This window comes from Bos grunniens, chromosome 26 (genome assembly GCF_055505025.1).
Source record: "Bos grunniens cultivar Pamir isolate PY7600 chromosome 26, Bosgru_T2T1.0, whole genome shotgun sequence".
Lineage (NCBI taxonomy): Eukaryota > Metazoa > Chordata > Mammalia > Artiodactyla > Bovidae > Bos > Bos grunniens.
The window spans coordinates 47,089,563-47,110,409 of NC_141190.1; the positions used below are offsets into that span (position 1 = coordinate 47,089,563).

General features: G+C 48.5%; 1 protein-coding gene and 1 long non-coding RNA gene across 3 annotated transcripts in view; one reads left to right on the forward strand and one right to left on the reverse strand.

The window, feature by feature from the left end:
• The window catches only part of PTPRE (protein tyrosine phosphatase receptor type E), a 179,250-nt gene that overhangs the window by 25,109 nt on the left and 133,294 nt on the right, over nt 1-20,847 (forward strand). The window lies entirely within an intron of this gene.
• Nucleotides 10,018-15,103, reverse strand: LOC147344539 (uncharacterized). The gene is made up of 2 exons (XR_015155370.1): nt 14,972-15,103; nt 10,018-11,831 (listed from the first exon to the last, which is right to left on the reverse strand). It is a non-coding gene; the product is annotated as an uncharacterized LOC147344539 (long non-coding RNA).

The window sequence follows — 20,847 nt, forward strand, 5'->3', positions numbered from 1 at the left end:
GGTCCAGTTCCACCTTCAAAATTAAGAGCTCTTTCTTCAGGCAGGAGACAAGTTTGACTGTGTATTTGATCGCTGTTTGTGATTATCTCCACGACACGGAGGACTGACATGTTTTTCTGCCTTGATCTGTCTTTTTCATCCAGCTCCCTAACAGAACTCATCTCCCAGCAAAAAAAATTTTTTTTAATCTACTGGAGCTATTTTTTAAAGGCTCTGCAGACTCTTTAAGTGGGTAGCTAAATATTGACTCAGTCATATCTGAATCTATGAGTCAAGTTTCAATATAATCTAGAGTGGCTGACGTTTTTAGGAATCATATCCTTGTTTATGATCAACAGATTAGTCTTGTTTTGTGGTTCTTCTGTTAAGGGAAATACAGAAGATATAAGGTACAGATATTTGTGCCACACTATTTTATTATATTACAATGAAGTGTCTTACGTAGGATTCTCTTCTTCCCCGCTGGAGAGAAAAAAATTGGAAAAGTACACGCAGTGTACATACTGAAAATGAATGCTTGGCACACACACACCCAAAATGATGCCATGATGAAGAATTCTTCCATGTGTTAGTTATTGCTTTAGAGTGGATTTTAGTGATAAATAGATGCCCTACATTTTACATTTGGCACATTAGCGTATGCAAATATATGTTGAGTGCTTATAATTTGGGAAATCAGAGATGTAGAAAGTACCTCCCAGCTGTGCACAGTCCCTCTGGGGAAGCAGAGCCGCACAGGTGAAGGGACAGGGACAGCTGTGAGGCGGCGCCTCGTGGAGCCTGCGGCCCGGCTTGTGGGCCTCTCGTGGGCGCAGCGTCACAGTGTTCGCTGTCCCGTCTCTGGTTTTCTTGGAGAAAGGAGGGTAGGGAAAGGCTCTTTTGCTCATTTGCACACACGTGTGTGCCCGTGGCCAGCTTCCCGCTCATCTTAATCAGTTTCCTCTCACTGCTGCGGTTAAGTTCCCACCAGCTTAGCAGCTTTAAGCAACAGCCCGTTCTGACCCCACGCTTCTCTCGGGAGGGCTCTGCCCAGCGTCGCATAGAATGAGATCAGTGTGCCAGCAGGGTGCCTCCCAGCTGAGGCTCTGGGAGGAAGGACCTGCATTCAGGTCATGCAGGTGAGGTCTGTGTCCACGGTGGCTGACAGTGGAGGGTGGTCTCCGTGTTCTAGAGGCTGCCCCATTCCCTGGCTCCAGGCCTGCTTCCTCCATCATCAGACTCAGCAGTCCCTCTCCTGTTTCCACCATCTGTATCCCCGACCCCACCCCACCGTCATGTCTCTCCTCTGCTCCTTTCCTGCTTTTAAGCACTCCTGTGACCACCCTGGAGCCACCCCGAGAATCCAGGATCCTCTCTCCTACGTTAAAGTCAGCAGATTAGGAATCTCAACTCCCCTGCTAAGCCCCTTCCCAGCAGCACCTGGATCACTGCACGCTGGGTGGGACTCTTGGGGGATATTTTTAAAATTCTGCCTCCTAGCTCCCTCCACACCCACGTTCACATCAAAATGACAAAATTTAAGGTTCTCCTGAGTGACTGTTCGCAGCAAAGGGATTTGTTTCCATTTCTGAGACAATATGTGCAGAGATAATTCTGTGTTATTTACACATTGGGTGTTTACGCCTTGCAGACCCCATTATACATATCTTTAGGAATACTCTTTACATAAATTAAGATGATTTGTCTCTTTCCTGAAAACAGCAACATGCCACACATTCTGGATGAAAATGAGGGATTGTTTACATCAGGGACCAAATTAAACTCTTGGAGAATTCTGAAGTAGGATAGATGGAAATGTGCTCGAGTCTGTGGCATATTTTAGGTTTCCTAGGAACCTCCTTGTCAGTATAACCACAAATTAATATTGCCAAACTAGTTAATTATGAGATCATCTAGTATCTTAATATGTGTCTGAGATTCTCTGGCATTTAACAGAGAAAGGAATCCTAAACACGTATTATCTTCCTCGGTGGGCTTGCCCAGGACCACCTCTGTCACTTGGGAAGACGGATCACCCCCACGTGGTGGAGGTCTGGTGCTGGGCTCAGAGGATATGGATTCCTTTTTTTTTTTTTTGACTGCGCTGGGTCTTCACTGCTGTGCCTGAGCCTTCTCTGGCTGCGGAGAGCGGGGGCTCCTCTCTAGTTGAGATGTGTGGGCCTCTCATTGTGGGGGCTTCTCTCGCAGGGCACAGCTCCAGGCTGCAGGGCACACATGTTTAGCTGCCCTGCAACATGTGGAACCCTCCCGGACCAGGGATCAAACCTGCGTCCCCTGCACTGGCAAGGGTTCTTATCCTCTGTACCGCCAGGGACGTCCCCAGAGGGAATGGATCCTATTTTCCCCCTCCAGTCCTCCTCCCCTCCTGGCTGGGCCAAGTTCTGTGTTCTCAAGCCTCAGTCTTACTATCTGGGAATAATTCTGACTAGGCTTTAAAATGAAGTAGCATTGAAGAAGATAATTTGTGAATCAGGAAGAGTTAGATACCTGCTATTTAAGGGCTTTCCAGGTGCCTCAGTGGTAAAGAATCCGCCTGCCAATTCAGGAGCCCCAGGGTGGGGTGGGTTCGATCCCTGGGTGGGGAAGGTCCCCTGGAGCAGGAAATGGCAGCTCACTCCAGTATTCTTGCCTAGAGAATCCCACAGACAGAGGAGCCTGGCGGGCTACAGTCCACAGGGTTGCAAAGAGTCAGACACAACTGAAGTGACTTAGCACACACACAAGTTAAGGATAAAATGTTAAAGTAGCATCTTTGATTCAGTGGACATGAATTTGAGCAAACTCTGGGAGACACTGGAGGACAGAAGAGCCTGGCGTGCTGCAGTCCAGGCGGTTGCAAAGAGTCAGACATGACTTAGCGACTGAGCAAGTTAAGCAACCATAGAGAGAGAATCCACACTTGTTCTGACAACTTCTGGAACCAGTATAGAGGAGATGGGGTTTCTCACCTGAAGCTTCTCTGCAGGGGCTAATCTTGAAATCAAAAGCAAAAAAGGTGGGGTTCGCCTCGCCATTTCTTCAGCCCTGGAGCAGCTTCTTTGAGGGGGGGTGTGGGCTCCCCAGTCTCTGTGTCACTGCTTCCCAGTCAAGAGCCTGAGAGTGAAGCTCTTATATAATGAGGATGCTCCTGGCCTTTCCCGGGTTCGACTGTTTCTTTGCTTTGGAGAGAGAGGCACACACATTTGCCCTTTGGGACTTGTCTGTGAAACCCACCCTCAGGAAATACGATGCTGCCTGCAAACTGAGCTTGGCTGTCTCTCCAAACTGGGAACCCTCGTTTGCTCCGTGGCTCCGGTTCCCTGAGTTCTGCTTCCTTCCCAGGGATAAGAGCATCTTTAGGATGGCCCTTCCTCACCCTCCTAGTTCAGCCCTGGTTTAGAAAAAGTGAAAGTTAGGGTTTTGACTCTTTGCCAGCCCATGGCCTATACAGTCCATGGAATTCTCCGGGCCAGAATACTGAAGTGGGTAGCCTTTCCCTTCTCCAGAGGATCTTCCCAACCCAGGGATCTTACCCAGGTCTCCCGCATTGCAGGCGGATTCTTTACCAGCCAAGCCACAAGGGAAGCCCAAGAATACTGGAGTGGGTAGCCTATCCCTTCTCCAGAGGATCTTCCCAACCTAGGAATCGAACTGGGGTCTCCTGCATTGCAGACGGATTCTTTACCAACGGAGGTCTCAGGGAAGCCCTCTGGTTTAGGAAACTCAGAAGCTGACGCCATGCAGCTTGCATAAGACTCCCTCTATCCCGTGTTCCCTTTCATGGGGAAGGGACGCTTGTCCCCTAGGGACACAAGGTTGTGAGGGAGCCAGGTGTCTGTGAGGCTGTGGCCACAGACAGCACCCGCTGGGCAGCCTCCTTCTTTCTCCTGCTTTGTCCTTCACTGGCGGCGGCGCTGAACGCGGGGCTGGCGGGTGGGGCCCGCACAGTGAGCATCCTTCCTGAGAGGGGATTTCCTGCCCGCTCTGCCCCCATGCTGCCCTCCCCATCCTACCCCAGCCTCCACTACTTAGCGGGTGCCCCCACACGTCCGCCCTTCTCTCCTCCGGCTTCCCTGGAGGGGCTGGCACCTCCACTACTTAGCGGGTGCCCCCACACGTCCGCCCTTCTCTCCTCCGGCTTCCCTGGAGGGGCTGGCACCTCCACTACTTAGCGGGTGCCCCCACACGTCCGCCCTTCTCTCCTCCAGCTTCCCTGGAGGGGCTGGCAGTGGGGCCACATGAGTGTCCATGCAGTGTCCCCCCTGGAGCAGCCCTCTGGTGCTGTGGGGGCTGGGGCTCCCCTTCCCCCCCCAACCCCCGCCCCCAGAAAGGATTATGACACGGGCCCTTCCCCCCGCCGGCTGGTGTCTGGACCCTGCAGCTCTATCCTTTGCTCCCAGTTCTGTCCCAGGGGACCCCCTTCTCCCTCAGGACCCAACCCATCTCCACCCAGGGGCACCTTCTTTGACACATTCTGCAGGGCTCCTGGCTTGGAGAGGCTCCAGCCACCTGGAAGGGTCACACTGGGGGCATCAGGGCAAGGGTATCTCCCTCCGGTGCCCAAGACAGGGTCTTCTGAGAGGCTGGACCGTCCCAGGGACCACCCTCAGGGTCCTTGCCAAGGCAGAAGCTCCTGGAAGGAGCTCTGGTGTCAGTCATTTAAACTAAGCCCTGAAACCACGTGATTTCTTACAGAGGCAGTAAGTATAGACTCCTGATGCTCCGGTGACAGTGGCCCCTGAGCCTCAGACGTGCAGCTTCTGGGGCTCAGTCTCCTGGTGCCACAGAGCATTGTGTGGGTGGGGGAAGTTGGGGTGCTCTTTCCTTGGCCCCCCAGACTGCAGCCCAGTCCATCATGTTTCACTGAACACAACCCACCTCTTATCTCTTACATACATTTGAAAATGACTCTCTGTACGACATCCCAGGAGATCTGATGTCACCTTTTAAATAGTGACTGTACTGTATTCTATGTGATACTCGAAGACAGTCTTACAAGCAATCACAGCACGGTAGAGGTGATCCTGTAATGAAGTTCACGTCAAGACTATTTTGTAAATGCCTGTGAATTGGGGCATTTGTCTTTTAAGTAAAATGTAATTTGAAACTTGACGTTATTTGACCTGTTCATTCGACATTCATGGTGTTTAATTAAGAGTGGCCAGTGTGTGTGTGTATATATGTACATCACACACAGACGTGTACCTGAGTTTGTCTGGATCATCAACCCTTTTGAAGAGAGAGCTGATTCTGACTCTGAGGCTAGTGGCTGTTGTAACTCTCAGAACTGCTTACCAGACTCACTGACTGCTCAGAACCATTCTCTGATATTCTAGCGGCTGTTAGCTGGGAATTTCTAATTCCAGTTCAGTTTAAAGATGGCCAAGTGTTTGTTGCTGTCCTGTAAAAGGCAGAAATAATGATTCTTGGTACAGTGGATGTGGCCTGTGTAGGAACCGTCAGGAGTATTGAGAGCTGAGACTCATAATCCCTACGTCTATATGCTTTTCCTTTCATAGGCAATTCCATCCTCCTGCAGACAGAGCTCTGATGTTTTTATACCTGAAAAGGCTTGGAAAACAAACACAACACAGAATTAAAGGTGCCGATGCTGGTGTGTGTGCTAAGGCACTTCAGTCGTGTCCAGCTCTTTGCAACCCCATGGACTGTAAGCCCACCAGGCTCCTCTGTCCATGGGGTGCTCCAGGCTAGAATTCTGCAGTGGGCTGCCGTGCCCTCCTCCAGGGGACCTTCCCGACCCGGGGATCGAGCCTGTGTCTCTCATATCTCCAGCCTTAGCAGGCGGGTTCTTTACCACTAGTGCCTCCTGGGAAGCCTGATTGCGAGGCTCTGGCTGCAGAATTTTTATGAATGGGATTAAGGTCTTAAACGTGTGATTTAAATTCATGTCCGACTCTTTTTCGACCCTATGGACTGTAACCTGCCAGGCTCCTCTGTCCATGGGATTTCCTAGGCAAGAATACCGGAGTGGGTCTCCATTCCCTTCTCCAGAGGATCTTCCTGACCTAGGGATCATACCCAAGTCTCCTGTATCTCCTGCATTGCAGGCGGGTTCTTTACCCACTGAGCCACCAAAGAAGTCTCTTAAACTATATTTTTTTCAGGTAATAATGCTCTTTTTAAAAATCTGCATAACCTTAACCTCACCTCGGGAAGAAATCAAGGGCACTTTGTCATGAATCATTTGGTGCCTTTCCAGCATCCTATACAGTTCACTCATGTTGGAATTGGTGAAAATCAGGTGATCTGCAAATCTGCACTTGCCCAAATAAAACTATGAGCATAATTTGTAGATAGAAACCTAGACTTTCTGAGCTGAATGGAAGTTCTAGCAATTGCCCAACCAGAGATGACATATTGCTCATAAAGAGGCAGAAATCCCAAGGATCAGTTCTCACCCAAGTAGAACCAATATCTCAGCTGGGGGAAAAGGGAATTTCTTGAGTGTATCTTTTTATTTTTTTCATTGAAGTACAGTCAATTTATAGTGTGTTAATTTCTTCTGTACAGCAAGGTGTCTCAGTTATGCATGTATATGTTCTTTTTCATATTATTTTCCATTATCCCAGAATATTGAGTATGCTATACCCTGTGCTAGACAGTAGGACCTTGATGTTTATCCATTCTATGTATACTAGTTTGGTGTGTGCCTTTAATAAAGCACTTGTGAGTGTGTGTGTGCCTGTGTGTGGACTCGATAGCTCCTACCTAGAGGTATTAATAAAGATGTATCGCTAATATTCAATTTGATAATACTATCTCATGTTTTTAAACATTTACTTTTCTTTGTTTATCTTTGGTTGCGCTGGGCCTTCGTTGCCACACATGGGCTTTTTCTGGTTGTGGTGAGTGGAGGATAACTTCGCGGTGGTGCGGGTTCTTCTCGTTTCGGCGCCTTTTCTTTTGCAGAGCACCGGCTCTGGGGCGCATGGGCTCAGTTGAGGTTCCTGGCCTCTAGAGTAATGACTCAATAGTTATGCTGCACAGGCTTAGTTGCTTTGAGACACATGGGATCTTCGCAGACCAGGGATCAAACCCATGTCCTCTGTGTTGGCAGGCAGATTCTTATCCACTGTCCCACCAGCTGCTGCTGCTGCTATGTCGCTTCAGTCGTGTCTGACTCTGTGTGACCCCATAGATGGCAGCTCACCAGGCTCCCCTGTCCCAGGGATTCTCCAGGCAAGAACACTGGAGTGGGTTGCCATTTCCTTCTCCAACGCATGAAAGTGAAAAGTGAAAGTGAAGTCGCTCAGTCGTGCCTGACTCTTTGGGACCCCATGGACTGCAGCCCACCAGGCTCCTCCGTCCATGGGGTTTTCCAGGCAAGAGTACTGGAGTGGGGTGCCATTGCCTTCTCTGTACCACCAGAGAAGTCCTCATATTTTTTTTTTAAGAAAAGCTTTCATTTTCCTATATCTCAGACTAGCTGCCTAGTAAAGTCAAGAGCCCCAGTGTACTTGTTGAATCTTGTGTGTAAAATTGCTTTCATGTTGGGACCCAATTTCTTCATTGTGAAGAGAGTTGACAAAATTTCTCAATAAAATAATAGTTGTGAACGAACCAGCCTGACAGCCCCTTAATTAGGGGGCGTGTGCTTGGAGCTGGGATCCTCTAAGCTCTAATCATGAAGCACAGCTCAGTCGTGACTAACTGCTGGTTATAATGGACATTTTTAAAGTAATCTTATGTTTTCTTTGATCCAGAATATTTTTAGAATTGACATTACTTTTTTGTTGTATATGTTTAAGTTGTAGGACATGATTTGATATGTATACACTGTGAAAGTGAAGTGCTTCAGTCGTGTCTGACTCTTTGCAACCCCTTGGACTGTATGTAGCCTACCAGGCTCCTCTGTCCATGGAATTTTCCAGGCAAGAGTACTGGAGTGGGTTGCCATTGCCTTCAAGGATTGCCGCAATCCAGCTAATTAATATACACCTGAATTGGAAAGATGCCCTGGAGAAGGGAATGGCTACCCACTCCAGTATTCTTGCCTGGAGAATCTCGTGGACAGAGAAGCCTAGCAGACTACAGTCCATGGGGTCACAAAGTGTTGGACACGACTGAGCGATCAACACTTTAACTCTTTACGTTAAGTGATTACCTTTTAGTGTTTGTGTGGTGAGAACGCTTGAGCTCTACTCTCTTAGCAAATTTTAAGTATACAGTACCGTGTTATTAACTATAGTCACCATGCTGTGCGTTAGATCCCTAGAACTTACTTATCATGTAACTGAAAGTGTCTACAGATGACATCTCTCCATCTCCCCCATCCGCAGCCCCTGGCAACCACCTGGCAGTCAACTCTTTGCTTCTGAGTTCAACTTTTTTAGATTCCACATATAAGTGAGATCATACAGTATTTGTTTTTCTGTGTCTGGCTTATTTCACTCAGCGGAATGAAGTCCTCCAGGTTTACCCATGTTGTTGCAAATGGCAAGATTTCTTTCTTTCTTCAAGGCTGAGTAATATTCAATCATCTCTGTCTCGATATATTTATATATAAATGCAATGAACATGGGGTTGCAGATACCTCTTTGAGATAATGATTTCATTTCCTTTGGATATTTACCCAGAACTGAGATTACTGGATCAATATTACTTTTCTCTTTACTTTTTTTTAAAGCAGCATTGTGGTACATTTCACATGGTATTACCTCTTAGTATTCTTTTTTGCTATGGATGGAAGTGTGTAAATTGATGAAATTAGTATCCTTGCTTCTGCATTTCAAATTGGAAAAACAGAAACAGAGCCCATCACCTCTGTTAAGGTAATATCTCCACCCTCAGGCCCCAAATCTGTGTACTTCAACGTGGCATGGACCTCGAAATCCCAGGGTGCTCCAGGTTGGTGTGAGTTAGGATGTCCTGATATCAGACCTTTTGTGAAAAACTCGAGGAACCTGATGTGTGGGGCCTGCTACCCCAGACAGCTGCTTCCTTCTCCAAACAAAATTGTAAATGCCTTTCTGAACAAAAGCTATGAACTAATCCCCACTGTTCATTATCTTTAAATAGCACAACATTCCAGGGAAGTGCTTTTCCAGGTATTTCGGCAAGTGAAACACTTGTTTGTGCTTCATGGTACAGCTTTTTCAGTAAAATGACTTAGAACTTTTCCCTCCTATAAATGAAAGGGAATCAATCCTTCAACTGTAGGATTCTTTGGGGGATTTTTTTTTAAATTCTTTCATCCTTCTTTTTTTTTCGAACGTTCTAGTCTCCTATAGCAAAAGCAGGCAGGACATGATTAACTGTGGAAGATGACTCCAGGGTGCAGTTTTCCAAAAAGGAATCTCAAACTTTAGATCTAGTTATTCCAGAAAAAAACAAAACCAGGAAGAGGCCCACGCACAGGATTGTTTGTGATCGCCAGCCATGCAGTGCACATTTTTTTAAATTATTTATTTTCAATTGGAAGATAATTGCTTTACAATGTTGCGTTGGTTTCTGCCTTACATCGACATGAATCACACATAGATATACACATGTTTCCTCCCTCCTGACCCTGTCTCCCACCTCCCACCCCATCCCAGCCCTCTAGGTTGTTAGAGAGCCCCAGTCTGAGCTCTCTACAGCAAATTCCCACTGGCTGTCTGTTTTGCATGTGGTAATGTATGTTTCCATGCCGGCCCCTCAGCTCATCCCATCCTCTCCTTCTGTGTCCACAGTCTGTTCTCTGAGTCTGCGTTTCCACTGTGCAGCACACGCTTTGAAGGGTCCGTTCAGCCCAGGTCACTGTATCTCCTTGCAGGGGACTTGAGGGGCGAGAAGCATGGCCCAGTGCTCGCTGGGATTCTAGTCCAGGTGGGCAGGCAGTTCAGATACGTGAGAAGTGGAAAGCAACCTCGGAGACTTTTCCACATGGGCAGGGTGGGGACAGTGCCTGGAGGAGCAGAGGGAAGAGATGGGCAGCAAAGTGGACCCATGTGGTTGTCATTTCGGGGGCTCTGAAGAGCTCTGGTACCACAGTCCCTTATGTCTCGGTGCAGAGGAGGATTCAGGGAGAGGCAGTGATAGGTGAGAAGTGATTTATTAGAATAGGACACTCGTGAGGCCTACAGTGGGGAAGGCAAGAGATGCCACGCCTGAGAACTTAGTGGGCTCTGGTTTTATAATCAAAAGAAAAGTGGGGGAGGCAGAAGAGCTTCTTTGTCTTTCTTGAGTAGATGTCATGCTCCCACCATCACCTCCTCCTCCAGGCTGAGCAGGGGGATTTTCTTGTCTCTGTGTGGTCAAGCGAGGTCCACAAATTGCTGTTTTTCACATGTGCAGAGAGCGTGTCCTAGGGATCATTACCCTTCAGAGCTCACTGGGCAGCTTGTGGGTCTCTTGCCACCGTGGTTTTGTTGTGCTGGGGGCTTGTCTCGTCCTTCTGCCTCCTGGTTCTGTTGCTGAGCAAGCCTGCTTGGTTTTGTGGTTAAGCAAAGCTGCTTTCTTGAGGAATCACTAATTTACAGGGGTCGCCCATATTTTTCCATCCACAGTCCCCTAGTGGGATTCACTATTTAATCACCTACTTAGTCCCTTTACTCCGTCCCTGTCAAGAGGAGAAGCAGGTGGGGACAGCCCACACATACTTCTGGTCCACTCCGCACGTCCATTCCCAGAACATCTTTCTGAAAACTCTGCCCTGACTTGGGTGCTTCCTTGATTAAACACCCTGGAGGCCCCTTGTCATCCTCGTGCAAGGATCCTATCTTCTCAGCCCCAGGGTCAAGTTCCAACCAGGCCCCTCCTGACCTCTGACCGCCCTGCCCCCAATCCCGCCATCCTCTGCATGCTCTCTGGCTCACTCCCTCCTCGTGAGCAGCCCCTGGCACTCAGAAGGGGCCCAGCACGAGCCTGGGAACCAACAGTGAAGGGCCTCCCCAGGGGTCCATGCCGGGCAGGACATCGGCCGGGAGGAGGCAGTGAGCTGGCAGAGGCAGGCATTTGTCTGCAGGAGCTCCAGGAACAGGGCTGGACCAGATGGGAGGGAGGGGCAGGGCTGGTGGAAGCAGGAGGCTCTGCAGTGTCCACAGGCATCAAGGTCAAGGTCAAGGTCAAGACCATTTAAAAGGCTAGACTTGCGCCAGGCTGCAGAAAGTGCACTGATTCTGGATGTCTCCAAATGTTAAAGTCGAGAACTTCAGATTAAACTTTCTTTCCAGCTAGAATCGCCTTCTTCCTCGCCCTGGCATTCCTGGACAGCCAGTGCTCATGGGAGCGATTTCCGGCATGCCCATTCTGTCCTATGCCCTGTCCCCTAGTCCTGGCTGAGGTCACGGGGCGCAGGCCTGGAAGGCAGGTGTATTCGGGCACCAGGAGAGCAGGGGTGGGAAGAGCAGCACCAGCCCTGACCACAGGGGGCGTCCTGCTCAGGGTAAGCCTGGTGGGGTGGGGGCGGGGAACATCTGATTTTTCAAGATAAATGGCCATCTCTTTTGTGTATGTATATGATATAATTTTAAAATGCAGACAACTGAGTAGGATATTCTTTATACCAGGTGAGCTAAACAGGCTGTATCTCCTGGCTGCATGTGGTCTCTGGGCAGTCGCTTTCTCCTCCCATAACTGATTCATTCCTGGCTCATTTCTTTACCTCTGGAAATCCATCCCTCTGTCCTTTCCACAGTGCACCTCTGCCTCCTCCATCTCCCTAAGTCCCCACGGGCATCCTCGAAGGCTCTGTCTTTATATCCAGGCTCCTTTGACTCATGGATTCAGGCCCCAGGCGCCCTTGCCTGCAGCCAGGTGATTTGAAGAGTGGGAAACAGGTAAGGCGGCAAGGCAGCCCAGCCCTCCCCCAGGCCAAGTGCAGAGCTGATGCGAGGCTGTAGACTCTGTCCCTAGAAAGAGAAAAAAAAGGCAAAGGAGACAAGCAAAATGTTGTCACTTAGCTGCCACGCTGAGCATCTTCTTATAATATCTCACAGAGAAAAGTAGGTCAGCATCACCCAGTGCAGCCTGGTTTTCCTGCATGTCAACTGTATGCAGACACTCCGCTTGACCTGCCAGGGAGCCCGAGACCGCCCGGCTGGAAGTAATAAGAGGAGACCCTCACGTTGTAGGAAGGCATTTTAAGGAAAGAGAATCCAGGAATCTCACTCCCTCTGCTTGTGATCAGAGGCTGTAAAAATGATTAGGGCTGGAAGAGGACTGAGGAAATGAGGGAGTCATGGGGGTGGGTGCTGGGTACTGGCCTGTCTGTAGTGAAATTTAATAAAGTAAAAATTTTTCATTCACTTGTATGATAGCCTTGATTTTGAAAATTGAATTAACTAACAGGCCCATGCCTTTGAAAGGTCAACTGGATCAAATTCAGTTTGACCCTTTGTCTTTAGATCTGAAAGCCAAGCCATGCGAAGAATCCATCAACAGAAGAATGGATAAAGGAAATGGGGTCTGTCCACGCAATGGAGTATTATTCAGCCTTGAAAAGGGAATGCTGACACAGCTATAGTAATGGGTGAACCTTGAGGGCTCATTGAGATTAGCTGGACACAGAGGATGAACGCTGTGTGATTCCACTCAGGGGAGGTCCCTAGGATCATCAAAGTCACAGAGACAGAAAGCAGAGAAGAGGTTCCCGGAGGCTGGAGGAGGAGGGGATGGGAAATGTTCAGTGGGTGTGGGGTTTCCATTTGGGAAGATGAAAAAGTTCTGGAGATGCTGGTGGTGAAGGTTGCCCTGTGAGGGGACTTAATGCCACTGAACTGTACACTCAAAAAGGCTTAAAATAGTAAATTTTATGTTCAGTCTATGTTGAAAGTGAAAGTCACTCAGTCATGTCTGACTCTTTGTGACCCCATGGACCCTACAGTCCATGGAATTCTCCAGGCCAGAATACTGGAGTGGGTAGCCTTTCCCTTTTCCAGGGAATCTTCCCAACCCAGGGATCGAACCCAGGTCTCCTGCATTGCAGGCGGATTCTTTACCAGCTGAGCCACAAGGGAAGCAGTCCCCACTACAATTTAAAAATTCCTACCAGCGCCAGAATCTGAGGACAGCATCTGGGAAACTCCAAACTCTTTTTTATCACACAGACAGGGTTCTTGAGAATTATTTTCTTCCCTCTTCAGTCTAGCAGAAACCTCAGTGATCTTTTTTCTCCGTTTTATCCGTCTCTTGTTGCTCAGCCAGGTACTACCACATCCTGTCCTAACAAAAGCAGTAAGATTCTTTAAACTTGATAAGAGGCCTTTTAAGGAAACCCTCTCTGCATTTGTGGTTCCAAGCAGAATGTGGTCCTGTCTGCATCAGCTTTGGATAAATGGATGTTCATCTCTAAAAATCAGGACCGTGTCAAAAGGCTCTCATTCTTCCCCTGGCCAATCTTGGCGCGTCTGTGACGTCTGTGTGGAGGAACAGTGTCCAGCTGGTCCCCACCTAGCTGCTGCCTCCCACTGGACCCGGGATCCTCCCACAGGGGCCCCCGGGATCCCTCCAGTTCTGGTTCCTGTTCTGTTGACTCCTGGAGTTCCCTGCCCTGTGTCCTCCCACACTTGGAAGGAAGGGCAGGGAAGGAGGGGCGGGGCTTGGGAGCACCTCACTCAGAGTCTTTGTTGGGAGGGAGCACGGTGCAGGCCCCGCCCCACCCAGGCCAGGCTGCAGGTACCTGAGGACCCCCACCCCAACCTGGCCCCCCGGGAGTCTTGCTGCCTGGAGAGGTCTGGAGGTCTCCTAGCTGGAGAGGTGCCCCCGATCTCGTTTCTGAGACAGATGGAGCTGGGGAGGAGACTTGCACCACTTTATTCTGTGCTGTGGCTGGCACTTCCCACGGGGGTTTTTCTGTCCTCCTTTGACTCCCGATAGAGCTGGGGAGGCCCTGCTCTTGGGTAGCTGGACAGGCGGACTGGGCTGGCAGTGGCCCTGCCCGGAGCTGGGCCTGCCCACTGGGGTGGGCAGTGAGGGCTGGGGTGGGGAAGGCACATGGAGGAGTCTGCCGCTCAGGCTGCAGACTTTGGGGAAGGAGGAGGAGGGGTCCCTGTCGGGGACCGGGGCTGGGGAGCCTGGTGAGGAGCCCTGCGGCTGTCCCAGCAAGTCAGGGGTGGGGGGAGCTCAAGAGAAGACAAAGGGGTCCCTATCAGGGACACACATCAACCAGTGGACGGGGTGGAGGGAGGCTGCAGAGCAGGGCCCCGCTGACGGCAGGGCTGAGATCCAAGTGCACAGAGGGTGCCCTGGGGATCTAGGAAAGCAGCCTAGGGATAAAGCAGGACTTAGGACTAAGAGGAAGACCTTAGCTGCTGTCGTCATAATGAGAGCGCCGTGAGGCCCAGGTGAGCAGCTCTGGGATGCAGACGTTGATTGGACGGGTGGCTGGATGCAGGAGCAGGGAGAGGTGGGTGGATAGGTAGGTGTGTGAATTACCCCTGGATGCGAAAGTTGATGAAGCTGGAAAAGGAGCCAAGATCAGATCATGAAGGGCTTGTAAGGAGCCTGGGGACAGTGCAGAAAGCCACATGCGGAGTTTAAGCGGGAGATCTCTGTGTCTGAGTGTCCCTTCTGGCTCCATGTAGGCAAGAAGCTGCTGGAAGCCAAGAACAGTTGGAAGAGGAGCTGTGGGGAGAGTCCATGTGGGTGCCCTGCAGTCAGGTTGAGGGACATGAGCATGCTGCCAGTGGGCCAGGTCCATGAATTAATTCAGGAAGCAGAGCTCTCAGGATGCAGTGTCTTAGTTAGATCACTAAGTTAGTTAGTCAGATGACTAGTTAGATGACTGGAGTAAGAGCAGGAGGCATCAGGACAGCCTCCAGTCAACTGGACAGCTTGGGGGGGCAACACCACCTTGCCCGGGGGCCGCGGGAGGGAGGGGGTAAGGTTGGCAAAACGGAGGGGTCGTTGGGAGGCTCACAGCGTCTGCAGGCGCGATGGTGTCCATCTGGCAGCCAGCACCTCCTCTCCTGGGCCCTGAGGGCCTGCCCTGCCCTCGCTCACGTCCCTACGTCCCCCAGGCTCAGCTCAGGGAGTTTGAAGATGGACTCACCGGTCTCCCCCTTCCGCCTCTGAGCTGAGCCACCTCCGTGACACGGCCTCGGGGAGGTGGGTCAGGTGTCCCCAGGCCTGTCCCAGGGGCCAGGCCGCCGGGAGACAAGGGCCTGAGCGAGGCTTCCTCTCGGAGTCCCGACAGTGGGGGCCGGAGCCATTCTGTTTTCCTGTCGGTGACACACTTCCTTCCCCGACGCGTCACCCGCTCCCTGTCTGCTCGCTCTGAGGTGGATGGACACGCAGGCGTGTGCTCTGTGTATCTGTCCCCATCCCTCCTGACTCTGGGCCTTCTCCTGGTCCTGTGCTGTAGCTGAGGAGAGGGTGGGGCGTCACCTCTGGGGGCCACTGGCCTTGGATCTGAGTGACCCCGTGAGCCTGAGGCGTCTCTGAGGGACTCTGAGAGGGGCCTGCTGTGCGGAGGCCGAGGCTTGAGGGAAGCCCCAGAGGGATGGGGGTGGGTCAGGGTCAGGAGAAGGACTCCCCATCTGTCCCGTGGGAAGGTGAGGGCTGACAGGCCAGGCGCGTCAGGAGGCGGTGGGGCTCCTCCAGCTGCCTGGGTCAAGCTGATAATCCGCTGCTGTGACAGAAGAAAGAGGGGCCTCCTTGTTCCTCATGGTGACTCCAGAAATACATTTGCTGCCCTCGGCGCTTCTGAGACCATCAGAGGTGACTCACAGGGTCCCCGCTGATCTTCCCGACAAAGTAGCTGAGCTGCACTCAGTGGGCCCCTCTTGTCAGAGTCCAGTTGGAAAGATTAACCAGGACATGGGAAAGCAACCTAGATGTCCATGGACGGGTGAATGGATAAAGAAGGTGTGGCACATATATACAGTGGGACATTACTGAGTCATGAAAAAGAGTGAAATCATGCCATTTGCAGCGACATGGATGGACCGATAAATTATCCTACTGAGTGAAGTCAGTCAGAGAAAGGTAAGGATAAAGACGGCGCCTCTCATATGTACAATCTAAAAGAGACAGCACAAGTGAACTTATTCGTAAAACAGACTCACAGATGCAGAAAACAAACTTATGGTTTCCAAAGCGGAAAGGATTAGGGGAGGGATAATTTAGAGGTTTGGGATCAGCAGACAGACCCTACTATACATAAGACAAATAAGCAACAAGTACCCATTTATGTATAGCACAGAGAACTCTACGCTCAATATTCTATAATAACCTATATGGAAAAAGAACCTGAAAAAGTATCAATATATGTATACCTGTACCTGAATCACTTTGCTATATACCTGAAGCTAACGCAATGTTATAAGTCAGTTATACTCCAATATAAAATAAAAAGTTAAAAAGGAAAGATCTCATAAGCTCAGCGCATCCTGAGAAAACCCACATCAAACTTTAGTTCTCGAACTTCCCTTATCTCGCTTCAAAGGAATTTCAATTTTCTCTATTTACTGTCCCAGAAATGTGGTAACGTTGTTCGGTTGCTAAGTCGTGTCTGATTCTTTGCAACTCCTTGGGCTATAGCACGCCAGGCTCCTCTGTCCTTCACTATCTCCCAGAGTTTGTCAGATTCATGTGCAGTGAGTCAGTGATGCTATCTAACATCGTTGGTGCTTAATGTTGGGAAAATTGTCCTCGGGACAAATTGTCGTGGTGTGAATGAAATGCTGCTTCTAAAAGTTTCCATGTTAATATTGAAGGATAAACACATAGAATGTTTTGAAAGCCTCAAATGATTAAAAATAAATGTGTGCCAATTTAGCTTCAGTAACAAATTACTTAGGTATTTGGTGGGAGATTCTGCCACAAGGCCTAAACACAAAGCAAAAATTGCATTGAACACATGGCGGGTGAGAGTGTGATGGCCATTCGTGCCATTACAAAGGAGTATTGATCACCTCCTCAGTGGCCAGTCCTGCTCAAGGCTATAGGAAGAAAGAGATGCGAAGTCAGACTCTCTGCCTTCATTTCAGGGCCAAGTCCCTTGAATGGCAAGGAGATCAAACCAGTCAATCCTAAAGGAAATTAACCCTGAATATTCATTGGAAGGACTGGTGCTGAAGCTGAAGCTCCAATACTTTGGCCACCTGATGCGAAGAACTGACTCATTGGGAAAGACTCTCATGTTGGCGAAGATTGAGGACAGGAGGAGAAGGGGGTGACAGAGGATGAGATGGTTAGATAGCAGCACTGACTCAATGGGCATGAATTTGAGCAAACTCTGGGAGATGGTGATGGACAGGGGAGCCTGGTGTGCTGCAGTCCATGGGATTGTAAAGAGAGGACACAACTGAGTGACTGAACAGCAACAACAAGTAGGAACAGGTGCACAAAGATGTTTCCTGTGGCAAAAGATGAAAATTATTTTAAAAATGTAAAGGTCCGTCAATAGGGAAAGGTTGATAAAAGACTGTCTCCACTTCAGCATCATGGACCACGATGCAGCCCTTTGGAGGCATCTGTCAGATCTGGAGAGGCTGGCAGGGTCGGGGGGTCTGCAATGCTTCATAAGTGAGAAGAACAAAATACACAAATGCATCATTATCCCAAAGCCTGCACCCGTGAGCACTTGTCCTTCTGTACTTGTGGGCAAGGACAAAGATATTCAGGCACACACTGTGGGTTATCACGTGTCTGCACTGGTGCTTTAAAATTTAGTATACATCGCATATGCTTTAAAATTTAGTATACAAACTAAAATGGCATTACCCTGGAACCAGGAGTGGGAAGAACACGGTTGGTGGTGGATCACTGAAACTCAGTGTTCTTGGAGTTCAGGGGAATGATGTGGCTGGGGAAGGTGGAGTCCTCAGGTTAGTGGGGACCTCATGATGAAGGGGTTCTCAGGCCAAGTGTTTAGGTTTTCTGCTGGGACAGCATGGAGAGCTCTGGGGAGGAGCAAGCAGGTTGAGGAGGGCAGGTCTGGGCTCCAGAGACCAGCACAGAGCCTGAGCTGGGGCCACACGCACCCCATGGCCTCTTGTTTTTGTTTTTTTAAAATAAACTTCGTTTTTTAGAACAATTTCAGGATCACAGCAAAACTGAGTGGAAAGTGAAGCGATGACTTATTTAGCCCTTGCCTCCACACGTTGTCCCCCACCAGAGTAGAACGTGTGTTCAGTTCAGTTCAGTCACTCAGTTGTGTCCCACTCTTTGAGACCCCATGGACTGCAGCACGCCAGGCCTCCCTATCCCTCACCAACTCCCGGAGTCCACCCAAACCAGTGTCCATCAAGTCGATGATGTCATTCAACCATCTCATCCTCTGTCGTCCCCATCTCCTCCTGCCCTCAATCTTTCCCAGCATCAGGGTCTTTTCAAATAAGTCAGCTCTTCGCATCAGGTGGCCAAAGTATTGGAGTTTCAGCTGCAACATCAGTCCCTCCAATGAACACCCAGGACTGATCTCCTTTAGGATGGACTGGTTGGATCTCCTTGCAGTCCAAGGGACTCTCAAGAGTCTTCTCCAATACCACAGTTCAAAATCATCAATTCTTCAGCACTCAGCTTTCTTTATAGTCCAACTCTCACATCCATACATGACCACTGGAAAAACCATAGCCTTGACTAGACGGACCTTTGTTGACAAAGTAATGTCTCTGCTTTTTAATATGCTGTCTAGGTTGGTCATAACTTTCCTTCCAAGGAGTAAGCGTCTTTTAATTTCATGGCTGCAATCACCATTTGCAGTGATTTTGGAGCCCAGAAAAATAAAGTCTGACACTGTTTCCACTGTTTCCCCATCTATTTGCCATGAAGTGATGGGACCGGATGCCATGATCTTAGTTTTCTGAATGTTGAGCTTTAAGCCAACTTTTTCACTCTCCTTTTTCGCTTTCATCAAGAGGCTCTTTAGTAATATGCTGTCTAGGTTGGTCATAACTTTTCTTCCAAGGAGCAGGTGTCTCTTACTTTCACGGCTGTACCTGTGTTACAGTCAGTGAACTTACGCTGACATGTGTCGTCCAAAGTCCATGTTTACGTTAGGGTTTCCTCTGGATGTTATACTCTTTGGGTTTTGACAAATGCATATGGCGTGTGTCCACAGTTACAGTGTCCTATATAATTGTTTCGTTGCCCTAAAAACCCTCTTGGCTCTGTCTCTTCATCCCTCCTTCCTTCCTAACCCCTGGCAACCCCTGATCTTTATTCACTGTCTCATCATTTTGCCTTTTCTAGAATGGCACATGGTTGGAATCACACCTACGTGTAGCCATTTCATATTGGCCTCTTTCACTTACTGATGTGCATTTAAGATTCCTCCATGTTTTTTCCTGGCTTGACAGCTCGCTTCTTTTTAACACCAGTGTTTCACTGAATGGATCACAGTTTATTTATCCGTTCACCTATGGAAGGACGTCTCAGTTGCTTTTAAGTTCTGGCAGTTGTGAGTAAATGTCTGTACGCAGGTTTCTGTGTGAACGTAAGTTTTCCACTCATTGGGTAAATACCAAGAAGCACGAGTGCTGGATCACACGATAAAAGCCTGTTGATAGTTTCGTGAGAAAACACCAAACTGTCTTTCCGAGTGGCTGTGCCGTTCTGCATTCCCAGTGGTGAACGAGTTTCTGCTCTTCGTGTCCTTGCCAGCCTTTGGTGCTGTCGGCGTTTTGGGTTTTGGCCATTCCAGTAGGTGTGTAGTAGAATCTCTTGTTTCTTTGATTTGTATTTCCTTGATGGCGTATATGTAGAAACATTTTTTTTTTCATATGCTTGTCATCTGTATGTTTCTTCCCTGAGGCATCTGTTTGGCATTTTGCCCATTTTTTAATCAGGCTGTTTGTTTTCTTATTGTTGAGTTTTGAGGATTCTTTGTATATTCTTGAAAAGCCCTTTATCAGATATGGCGTTTGCAAATACTTTTCCCCATGTGTGGCTTGTCCTCTCTTCTCTTAACACTGTCTTGCACAAAGCAGAAGTTTTTAACTTTAATGAAGTCCGGATTATTAGTTCCTCCTCTCATGTATCATGTCTCTGGTATTGCATCTGAAAAGTCACCATCGTATCTAAGATTGTCTAGACTTTCTCCTGTGTTATCTTCTAGAAGTTTCATAGTTTTAAGTTTTACAAGACGGATCCATTTGCAGTGACTTTTTGTGAAGGGACTGCACTGAATCAATAGCTCAAGTTGGGAAGAACGAACATCTTCACAATATTATGTTTTCCTACCCATGAACATGAAATATATATTTATTGAGTTATTCTTTTAGTTCATTCATTATAGTTTTGTAGTTTTCCTCACCTAGATTTTGAAATTTATCTTGTTGGATTTATACCTAAGTATTTCATTTTGGGGGCGTGCTGGTACAAATGGTATTGGGTTTTCAATTTCACATTTCATTTGATCATTGCCGGTGTATGGAAGAGCAGTGACTTTTGCCCTCAGCTTTGTGTCTTGCAACTTTGCTGTAATTGCTTCCTAGTTCCAGGAGTTGCTTTTCCTCCTGCCAATTCTTTCAGACTTTTTCCATAAAGAATTACTGTCATCTGTGAACAAAAAGTTTTTATTTCTTACTTACCATTGACTATACCTTTTATTTCCTTTTTTTTTTTTTGGTCCTATTGCGTTAGCTAGGGCTTCCAGTATGATGTTGAGAAGGAGCAATGAGAGAGCACATGCTTGCCTTGTTCCTGTTTTTATGGGAAAACTTCAAGTTTCTCACCATCAAGTATTGCAAGCCGTAGGCTTTTTTAAGTAGCTGTTCTCTATTAAGTTAAGGAAGTTCCCTTCTATTCTTAGTTGCTGAGAGTTTTTATCATTTATGTGTGCTACGTTTTGTCAAATGGTTTTTCCGTTTTTATTGATATGGTCATGGGATGTTTCTTTTTTAGACTATTAATGTGATGGATTACATTCATTGATTTTCAAATGTTGAACCAGCCTTACACACCTAGGATAAATCCTACCTA